The sequence below is a fragment of the Biomphalaria glabrata genome, chromosome 10 (genome assembly GCF_947242115.1).
Source record: "Biomphalaria glabrata chromosome 10, xgBioGlab47.1, whole genome shotgun sequence".
Classification (NCBI taxonomy): Eukaryota; Metazoa; Mollusca; class Gastropoda; family Planorbidae; genus Biomphalaria; species Biomphalaria glabrata.
Genome location: NC_074720.1, coordinates 45600934 through 45612799, shown reverse-complemented (window position 1 = coordinate 45612799; position 11866 = coordinate 45600934). Strand labels below are relative to the sequence as shown.

At 33.8% G+C, this 11866-nt stretch overlaps 1 long non-coding RNA gene across 1 annotated transcript; it reads left to right on the top strand.

Moving 5' to 3' along the window:
• Window positions 1-3443: 3443 nt before the first annotated feature.
• LOC129928717 (uncharacterized) lies at window positions 3444-11526 on the top strand. Its single transcript, XR_008780199.1, has 2 exons — window positions 3444-5681; window positions 11013-11526. It is a non-coding gene; the product is annotated as an uncharacterized LOC129928717 (long non-coding RNA).
• The last annotated feature ends 340 nt before the right edge of the window (window positions 11527-11866 follow it).

The following is an 11866-nucleotide window of genomic DNA, read 5'->3' as shown; positions in this document are numbered from 1 at the left end:
TTTAGGATATTTTAAGGAGACTTTTAAATTTTGAACCATTTGTTACAAAATTACAGTGTAGGACAGGCCACAGTTGGTCATTAGTCATGGGACCAAGTGATATGAAACCCCTACGCGCCATGCAGTGCCGTATTTAGAGCTGAAAAAGCCTTAACCTATTTGAGATATGGGGCCCCATATAAGTCTAAATATTGTATGTAACTGCTAAATATTTCTTGGAGGCCCTAAGCTAAAGCTTATGTTGCATAGAGGTAAATCCGACCCTGGCCCATGGTTGTTACACCATCGGGCATGGGCCCCTAAATGGTCGTGGGCCCGGGTTCATTGAACCCCTTCGCGCCATGGATGCTACGCCACTGATCCAGATGTAGATCTAGATCTAGCAAACTACGAAGATGACGACCTAGCCTGTAGTCAGAGAAGAGTCGCCATTCCTGTTGATGTGTGGATAAATGTAGATGTTTTATGCGAGTTAGAACTAGACACAATCAACAGAACAGTTAAGAGATAGATTCAATAACTCCAGCTGATAACTTCAACAATTTAATGAATAAAAAGGGCCCACCAAGACGACCGAACAACAGTCCAGACCGCATACCGCACTAACAGACTAGACATATATTGCATATCAGAAATATTATCGTTCGCGAAGATGTGACCACTGCCTTCACTATGACGTCCACCTATTGATAACTTATTGTACTAAATAACACATAATAAGAGAAGATGCTAGTTTATTTTCTATTTTCTCTTATTATTTATATAAAATAAAATCTGGTTTGATATATACAGCTCCTCTTTCGCGGTTGAAGATGAACACAATGGACTTCATTCACCAATCGTAAACAAACAACATTTAGCCACGTAATAATATTGATAAAACACATCACGTGACAGCCTTTATGGATTACGTATTTTGCATAGAAGAGATAGAGAATCACGTGGCTATATGTTGTTTGTTTACGATTGGTGAATGAGGTCCATTCGCATTTCCTGTTTGAATGTCGCCTTTTGAAAAATCAGCATATAGGCCTACGCCAATATTTTGAGTAGAGCTGAACCATAGGTTCTTGAAACTCTAGGCCAGCAAAAGCGAGCAAGAGCTCCCTCCCACCGGCCTGATTGAACCAAGTGTTCTGTCTGGCTGAGGGTCTTGTGTCAATTTTGACGCTGTCATTTCCAGTGACAGTGTCGCTGCGGACTCGCGGACTAGAGTCTCGGTCGGAGGCCGCGTACACAGGGAACCTCTGCCATTTTCCAATTAACACGAAGATGGCTACAAAGTCCATTGTCACTTTATTTTAAAAAATTCAAAATATACCTCAAGAAAAGAAACATTGTTTTAAACAAAACAAAAGACAATTTAACTTTGGTTAACAGTCTAATGCTGTTTGGAAGAAGAAAAAAATGAACCAAAAAAAAAACAGAGCTTGAAGCTGAGATGGACCCTCCTTCCCACCGCTATAAGTGGCATCAAGTGACAACGTCGTAACTACAAAATGTGGGTTGATATAGTCCACACCACACTGCAATTATTATGATAGCATTTTATTCCCGCTGAAATGTAGAGTACAATTGTGGTCTGTTTGAAATGGGGTCAGTGGGTGAGAGGAGAATGACCCGCTGGGTCAGACGTGTCAGTTCATGAGTTCCGTCTGCACGTCTCTGATTCTGTGTGCAGCAGGCGTGTCGAGATTGAGATAATGCGTGTCAAATTTGCCGCCTTCAAATTAAGGGGACATAAATATAAGTAGTATAGGAACAAGGACAGCGTGAGAACAGTTATTATTATTATTATAAGACTAAGTAGTTTCAAATTTTATTCTTGCATACAAGCTGCTTACAATCCATTTTTGTATCAAAGACTAGACACTGAGGAGTCTTACCAAATTTAAGCATATAATAGGAAGGAATAAATCCAGGAACAAAACCAGCTATTATTAGCAGGATTTAGTTGCCAGACTTGTAAATTTTTGGATTTGAGTGTGTGCCATTCCCATGATTTCCATTTATGTTTTACAGGCGGCGATACCGATAATTATTCTTACCAATATTTAAAAATATTATAGGAAGGATCACAGCAGGGACCCTTTTGTAGTGAACACCAGTAATGTCCAAACATTTTTAGAACGTTGGTAAAAAAAATAATTACCGACTCATGGGTCAATCCCCCCCCCCTCCAAAAAAAAAAGTAAAGTCGAATCCAAGGTTAGCGAGCTTCAGCAGACTCATTCACTGTGGGTCAATGTTTCATTGGGTTGGATAGAATGGCAAAGTGGGCCGGAAAAAGCCCCCGGCCCCTATGCTGGAAATCGCTGGCCCACACAATATGACATTGCGTCAATTCGTTACACTTAGATCAGAACCAACTATACGAAAATCACAAGTCTATAATGACATTGTGTGCAGTAATAGCACTTAGGTCGAGACAGAAGTACACCACAATGTGATAGCATGTCAACTCATCACACTTAGGTCAGGACCTTCACGTACGCCACTAAATTTATACAATAAATGTGAACAGTTATCACAAAATTTTATCTTTAACATTAACACTATGATTGAATTTTTTTTTATTTAAAAATATTTATAAGCAAATTTATATAGCAGCTCTTTTTGCCTTTCTTAAACATTCGTCCATAGAAAACACTTCTTAGAATATGTTTTATTAAAGTTAGGTGACATTTCCTATCAAAATTACTTGCACCTTTTAACTGATAGAAATCGACAAATAATGTGTTGGTCAGATGAAATGCACGTGTGATTATAGAAATACATTGTAAAGCATTAATGAGACAGACATTGCTTAGGCCAAAACCTAAGCTAAAAAGAGTTGCTAAAGCCAAAATTTTAATTATCTATAATCTAAATAAAAAGTTAGGTTATAATCTAAATAGTACGAGTTGCTAAAATCAAAATTTAAATAAAAGATTTGCTAAAGACCTAATCATAGACTTATATATTATATCTAGACTGGAAACCGGAAACTAATTCTTATCTATGATTGATCGATTCATAAATTCATATATATATGGACTATTAATCATATAGGGCTAGGGTTAATCCTATAACCATATATTCAAGCTAATATTTGAAACAAAGCCATTTTCTGTTAGTTTCCATTGAGATAATGTTTCAAAAATGCTAGCTGGAAATAGTTCATTGTCTGTTGATTTTAATCATCTATGTTCATTACCTAGATCTTTATATATTATGTATCCAAAAATGGTAAAATAATAATTATGACACGAGAGTACTCTTATTTTTAATGTTCAATTGCTAGATCTAAATATAAAAATTAAATTATATGTATATAATATATAATGAAACTAAAGTGAAAACGTGAGAATTTGAACACAAACAAAAAAAAGAGAACAAAAGGAAAAAAAAAAGAAACATGCAGAAGAGAATATAAAAATCGGGGTAAGGTTATTAGAGATACATGGTGTTAGACACCTTATTTATATAGGTTAGTTATTTTAGTTATTTAGCGACGCACCATAGTAGACGCATATTGAACGGGACTAGTGACGTTTGGGATATGTTGGGTTAGAGACCGGAAAATCAGTTAGCGTTAGAACATTCCAGGGTAACGACGTGTTTAGTGACAGAGACTTCTACTGTGGCCTTTTATCATAATAAATATATATTAACTTGTTCATCATCGTTGACTACATCTCTTCACCTGTTACAATCGATGTGCCAGTTCTTGTTTGTGTTGTTGGTCAACTACACGTAATACACCCGAACAATTACACCCAAACGATTGCAGAGTAATTGGTTGACTTCAAGACAGCCTGAACTAGCAACATCACAGTGGCGACCCCGAACCTCGAAGCCCGACGAACATCGTACCGGACCTCGAAGCAGAACGTTTACTCAGGTGAGGGTCGTGCACTCGAAGTTATAAGATTTCATCGGAGTACGGCTGAACACAGCATCATCGCAGAGTGACTTTGTTCTAGATCTACATACAGTCGTCGCCTGTTTGATCGCACGTTCAACGAGCCGTTAACTCAGGGTGACCTTCGTCAGGACCGTAATCATCGCAACGCCTGATCTTCATATGCTGAACCGACCTACAACCAGAGAAACCGTTCATTCATAACGGGTGAGAGATCGTTAGTGAACCTGTTGGACATATTTTTTTCTTCGTCATAGGAGCCACATTGAGTATCAAGTTTTACCTCGTCAGTTTCGAGAAGGACAGTTTGCCCGCTGTCAGAAGTATTGTGAGTACTACAAGTTTGGTAGCTAACTAAATCGAAATCGCTCTGTCGTCTTACCCTTGGAGAGATTCTTGTGGAGCAGTTTGCTCATTGAACCGGTTGCTTGCCACGTTTATAACGGTCACTGTGTTTAACCTTTGGAAGGTTAGTGAAGTAATCTTTATCAGTACTGAACATTGATCTATCTAGTATTCGTCGGTCTAGACCATATCTAGACTTGTTGGCAGTGAAGTTGTGGAAACAGCTACATCCACTTAATTTCGTTGAAAACCGTTAATCGTCTAACGGAACGTCGTCGGAGGTGACCTTGGTTTCACCTAGTCTACATTGGACAGTTGGTCTAGTGAAACAACGTACAACAGCGAACTTCGTCGTACTACCAGAGTAGCAGCAGAAGCAGTGAACTATTTTAGAGAACCGTTATTCGTCAGCCCAGATCAAGTCATCGTCGAGAAAGTCGTTATTCGTCAGCCCAGATCAAGTCATCGTCAAGAAAGCCGTTATTCGTCAGCCCAGATCAAGTCATCGTCAAGAAATTCATTATTCGTCAGTCGTCCAGATCAAGTTGCCGTCAAGAGACTGTTATTTGTCAGTAGTCATCTACACAAGTCAAGTCATCGCCAGAAGAACCGTTAACCTATTCGTCAGTAACTGTGTACACAAAGTCGTCGGAACTACACATACGGTCATCAACAGTCGTCGAAGAAACTGGAACATTTTGCTGTGGCATATCAGGACATCTGTGGCATTACGTGGGATACTGGTAGCACCGGAGAACAGAGTCAGAACTGGAAGAGAGGCAGTGGAATTTGTTGTGATCTAACATATTCGGGAGTCCGAACAAAGGGATCTTTCTTATCAAAAGCTAAGTGCCATTTTTCTTATTAGTATATGTTTAGATTGCCCTTAGAAATAGATTTTGTCTAAATTTGGTACGTTAGCCTGAGTAAAATCAGGTGGTGCGCCTTAAAACCCGTCGGGGTAGAAGACGTAATTTAGATGAAAAGCTATATTATATATTTAGGATTGTAATTTGTTTTGTTTGTGTAAACGTCATATCCGTTGTTACCTGGTTACTTCGTGACGTTATCATTGTGTGCCATATTGTCACATCCCAACCCATAGTGATAGTCTCATTTAATTATTTCATTTGTTTATATTATTTTAAATTATTTATTTTTATTAATTTAATTAGATCTGTATTTTTTTTTTCACTTAATGATAGAAAGTGCGGGTAGGATTCTTTCATTGTGAATCAGACTAAAATAATTTTTAGTTTGAGCGGTTAAAATCAATTATGATTTTGCCATGAGAATAATGCCGAAACTGGCTATGTAGTCAAACACTATCGTCTGGCTAAATTTAGATCTGCAAATTGTTGTACATCTCTTTGGTACAATTTAATTATCTAGACTCTACTTTGAAATATTATTAAGTTGAAGATGAATGAAGGTAGTACATTCTAGATATATATCTTGTTGAAGATATATTTGACATTGTATAAACATATTTGTTTTATACGGTTAAATAGAACCATAATCTACTCTAGATCTAGACTCTAGACAGTCTTTGAATTTACTCTAGACATTTCAGTCATACCAGATTTTAAAATTGATCATAGTTGGTCATACTAGATCTAATAGTCATAGTGCTCTTGATAACTAGATCTAAATGGTAATATTATACATACTATAATATACTGGATTTAAATTTGTGTGATACTAGATCCAATATACAGATTTGAATATAACCATAATAACTCAGACTAGATTTATACATTTACTAAATCTATAGATAGAGACATACCATTTAAAATTTGTATAAAAGTGTGGAAAAACTTAAATATAAAATAAGTTTAAAGTATAGCCATAACTAATATAGGCTAAGTAAAAATATATATAAAATATAAAACACAATGGCTACATCATCATATGTGGACCTTAAGGAGGTTAAGGAAACAGCTATGCAGGATGGAAAGGCCATGGAGTTAAAAGGAAAGGACTTAGCAGCTTATGTACAGCAAGTTGTGAAGGAGGAAACGGAACGTCAAAGACAAGAGATAGAAAGACAAGAAGAACGTCAAAGACAAGAGATAGATAGACAAGAAAGGATCAGAAAGGAAGAATATGAGAAGCAAAAAGAGGACCAAGAAAGGCAAGACAAAGAAAGAGAAAAAATTAGAGAACATGAAGCTAAAATGGAGAAGATGAGATTGGATGCAGCACAAGCCAGAACTCAAGCTGAACAAGGAAATAACACAAATAACTCAAATAATTATACCACACAAAGAGACAACCCAAATTCGCAGACATGGCTAAAGAGAAAGATACAAAGTTTTGATGAACAGAAGGATGACATTGGTGATTTTCTGAAAAGATATGAGGCAAAAATGTCTACATTTAATATGCCTGAAGAAGAATGGTCTGAAATACTGATAGACTTTGTTCATGGTCAAGCTCTAACAATATGCCAAAATCATGACCATCATATTGATGATAGCTATCAAGTTTTAAAAAGAGAATTATTGAATGCCTATGGTCATAATGCTACAACTTTTAGAAAGAAATATTTTGACAATATACCATCATTAGGAATAGAACCCCAAACTACTATTAATATGGAAAAGGATTTTTTCAATAAGTGGGTAAAATTAGAAAAAGTGACAAACTCTTATGAAGGATTAAAAAATTTTATGCTAGTGGACAACTTTGTAAATAAATGTGATCCTCAATTACAATCTTTTATTAGAGAAAGAAACCCCAAAACTATAGATGAAATAACAGAAATAATGAGAGTATACAAAAATGCCTATCCAAATAAACCATTTTCTGATAGGGATAAGAGCAAAGTAGATTTAATAGGATACACCAAAGAAAATGTTGATAGAAGTAGAAATAGAAACAGATCAAATAGTGGAACTAGAAAATATAGTGAAATAACCTGTTTTAAATGTCAAGGAAAAGGTCATATAGCAGCTAACTGTAGAAGAGGGAATAGTAGGTCTGGAAGTAGAAATAGATACAATGAACAAAATAACAGTAGATATAGGAGTAGAGATAGAAATGACAGGGGAAATTATAGAAATAGGAGTTACAGTAGGGAATACAAAAATAAAGGTACAGATAGGGTATATTTCATGGAAGGAAATAGGAACAATTTTGCAGTGTACCCAGGGTTTGTAGATAGAATTCCAGTGGAATTAATCAGGGATTCAGGTTGTAACACTTTGGCAGTAAAAACTAAATTTGTCAAACCTCATTGGTATAAAGGGTTTACTAAGAAAGTAGAATTAGCAGATGGCACTGTAAGGGAATTTAAAGCTATAAGGGTGTACATTGAAACTCCATTTTTCACTGGCTATTGTGATGGCATTGCAATACCAGAAATGAGATATGATATGTTAGTAGGAAACATAAAAGGAGTTAAAGAATGTTCAAGAAAAGAATTAGAAGACTGGCAAAACAAATACAAAAACATAAGAAAAAATCATGAAAACATAGAAACACAAAATATAACAAGTATGATAATAACAAGATCAATGGATAAAAAAGATGAGAAACAGGAAAATACAATAAATGTAATAAGTAATGATAAAGAAAAAGAAACCACTAATGTAATACAAATAGAAAATACAGATGTTAAGGAAAGAGAGATAGAAAATGAAACACAAAATAGTCTTGAAACACAAATATCACAAAGTGAAAAAGAAACAACACCCACATTTGCATTAGAACAAATGAATGACAATATTATTGGGAAAATTTATTCAAGAATATTAGATAAAAACAATAATAATCCAATGGAGAAATTTTGTATAGAGAATAAAATATTATTTAGACAAACAAGTAATGATAACAAGAAAATAAAACAACTTGTCTTACCACAGAAATATTGGAAAGATGTTTTAATCATGACACATGATAATAATTTAGCAGCACATAGGGGAGTAAAGAAATGTTATAGGAATTTGTCAAAACAAGTATTTTGGCCCAAAATGAAAGCAACAATCAACAAATACATAAACTCATGTGACATATGTCAAAAGAGATCTAACAAAAGCCTAGTGAATAAAGCACCTATTCAAGAAATGGATGAACCTACAGCACCATTTCAGAAAGTATCTATTGATTTAATAGGTCCTTTAATTCAAACTGAAAATAATAACAAATACATTCTAACAGTAATAGACATGTTTAGTAGATACCCAGAGGCAATCCCATTATCAAATACAAGTGCAGAAAATATCATTAATGCCATAACTCAAAAAGTAATTACAAGACATGGTATACCTAAAATTATATTGAGTGATCAGGGATCTCAGTTTAAGTCAGAACAATTTAAGAAATGGACTAAACAATACAATATACAACACATATACTCTTCGGTTTACCACCCGGCGAGTAACGGTTTATGTGAACGATATGGTGGTTCATTAAAAAGATCACTAACAAAGATAATTCAGAATAATCAGAACAAGTGGGATCATTACATTAACTATGTACTATTTGCTCATAGAAACAACATCCATGAAGCAACACAATTCTCACCATATGAAATAATACATGGAAGAAAACCCAGAGATGAATTAGATGTTTTTAAAGAAAATCTAATAGGCAATGAGAATAAATTAAATAATGACAGTGAAACAACAATCACAACAGAATTGAAAGAAATATGGACTCAAGCATATAACAACAATAAGAAATATAAACAAAGTGCTCATGAGAATTTAAATAAGAAAAGACAATTGAAAACACTAGAAGTAGGAAACAATGTATTAATATTAATAAATGACCTGAAAAATAAAATTGGTAAACAATGGAAAGGTCCATTTAAGGTGATAAAACAAATTAATGATGTGAATTATCAAATTGAAATAAATGGGAAAATTAAAACATATCACATAAATAATTTGAAACTGTATCATGATAGAGAAGATGAGTTGATACAAAACATTCAGGAGGAAATAGAAAATAAATTTTCAGAAAGAGAAGAATGCTTGATGATAATAACAAATGAAAATCACAATGAAAATGATATTAAGGAAATACCTGTAATAGAAACAAAAGAGAATCAAACTTGGCAAAAGATTAATCTTAATAATTTAACTAAGGAAAAGTCAAAAGATATAACTAAAATAATACAAGAATACAAAGAAATTTTTTCCAGCATACCAGGAAAAACAAATATTATTAAACATGACATTAAAGTAACAGACTCAAAACCTATCAAGCTTAAGCCATATAGAATACCGCTACATTTACAAGATAAAGTAAAGAAAGAAATAGACAATTTACTAGAGTCAGGTATAATTGAGCCATCAACATCTCCTTATGCTTCACCAATTGTGATAGCTAAAAAGAAGAATGGAGATATAAGGTTATGTATTGATTATAGGAAACTTAACAACATCACAGAATTTGACCCATATCCAATGCCAAATATAGAGGATATTTTACATAAATTAAATGGAGCAAAATTTTTTACTAAATTAGATTTAACTAAAGGTTATTGGCAAATACCTTTAACAGAAAATGCAAAACCTTACACAGCATTTGTAACACCATATGGTATTTTTCAATGGAATTATATGAGTTTTGGATTAGTAAATGCACCTGCCACATTTAATAGAATGATGAACATGATAATTGGAAACAAAGAAAATGTTATTTGCTATTTGGATGACATATGTATTTTTAATAATAGTTGGGAGGAACATTTGGTAGATGTAAAAGAAGTATTCAAAATAATAAAAGAAAGTGGACTTACAATTCAAGCAGAAAAAGTAGAAATAGGATTGGAGGAAATAATTTTCTTAGGACATAAAGTAAATAACAACATGATTAGCCCTATTGAAGATAACATAAAGAAAGTACTTAATATTGAAATACCTACAACAAAAAGACAAATTAAAAGCATATTAGGAATAGTAAATTATTACAGAAAGTTTATAAAAAACTTAGCAGAAATAGTGAATCCACTAAATGACTTACTTAAAAAAGGAAAACCTCAAAAAGTAGTTTGTAATGAGGAATGTGTGAAAGCTATTGACAGAATTAAAGATGTTTTTAGTCATGAACTAATATTAAGACTACCTGATAAAGACAAAATATTTTATGTCACAACTGATGCATCTGGTAATGCTATTGGTGGTTGTTTAATGCAGAACTATGATAACTTACATCCTATATTATATGTAAGCAGAAAATTGTCAGAGGCAGAGAAAAAATATAGTGTCATTGAAAGAGAAGCCTTAGCTGTAATATGGGTAATTACTAAGCTAGAGAGCTATTTAATAGGAAGGAAATTCATTTTATTAACTGATCATAAACCTATTCAGTATATACAGCAAAAGAGCATGAAAAACAGTCGTGTTTATAGATGGTTCTTAGCACTACAGGAGTACAAATTTGAAGTGAAAGCTATTAGTGGATCTGTGAATATTGTAGCTGATCTATTGTCTAGAATGACATTGAAATGAAATACTTTTGTAAATAAACTATGATTATATTGAGTATGTAATATATATTAATATATTGACACCATTTATATGTTATGAAAAAGGGAGATAAGTAAATTTGATGTTAAGCATTTAAAAGTAAGTATGGATATATTTTTTTTTGTGTGAATCATTTCATATATCATTGACGAAAGTTAGTTCTATGGAAAAGGGTGAGTATAAAAGAAAAATGGACAAAAGCGTATAAAAGGGTGGTAAGAAAAAATGTATTGAATGTGTAAATAAAGTTTGTAATTGTTTTTTGAAATATTGTATTTTATCAGATTACTGCCAGTGAAGAACATTTGAGATGTGTAGGACATGCCCATAGGATGCCACATTTTCCTCTATGATGAACTGTGTACTAAGGAGGATGATTCTGGAATGTTATGAACTGTTATGAACATTGACATTGAATATGAAGAACTGTCAAGTCAAGATGAAAATGTCAAGATGAAGAAGTCAAGATGAAGATGTCAAGATTTTATGTTTGTTGTCTTCCCCTTAAATTGAAAATGCCCTTGTAAGACTTGACAGTAGTGGAAAAATATTGACATATTTTTTTTTTCAAGGGGGGGAGGAATCTGTTAGACACCTTATTTATATAGGTTAGTTATTTTAGTTATTTAGCGACGCACCATAGTAGACGCATATTGAACGGGACTAGTGACGTTTGGGATATGTTGGGTTAGAGACCGGAAAATCAGTTAGCGTTAGAACATTCCAGGGTAACGACGTGTTTAGTGACAGAGACTTCTACTGTGGCCTTTTATCATAATAAATATATATTAACTTGTTCATCATCGTTGACTACATCTCTTCACCTGTTACAATCGATGTGCCAGTTCTTGTTTGTGTTGTTGGTCAACTACACGTAATACACCCGAACAATTACACCCAAACGATTGCAGAGTAATTGGTTGACTTCAAGACAGCCTGAACTAGCAACATCACAATGGGCATTAAAAGTTTACTTCTATATTAGACTATATTGTGGTGTTGTATGTGCAATGATTGCTTGAAACTTTTGATGCAGCAAAAACTGTTGTGAATGCCTGAGTGTTTCACTTACCTTACGGCTAATTGGACTGCTCTTTCCAATCTTACAGTGGCAGACGTCAATTGCAGAACGATTAAG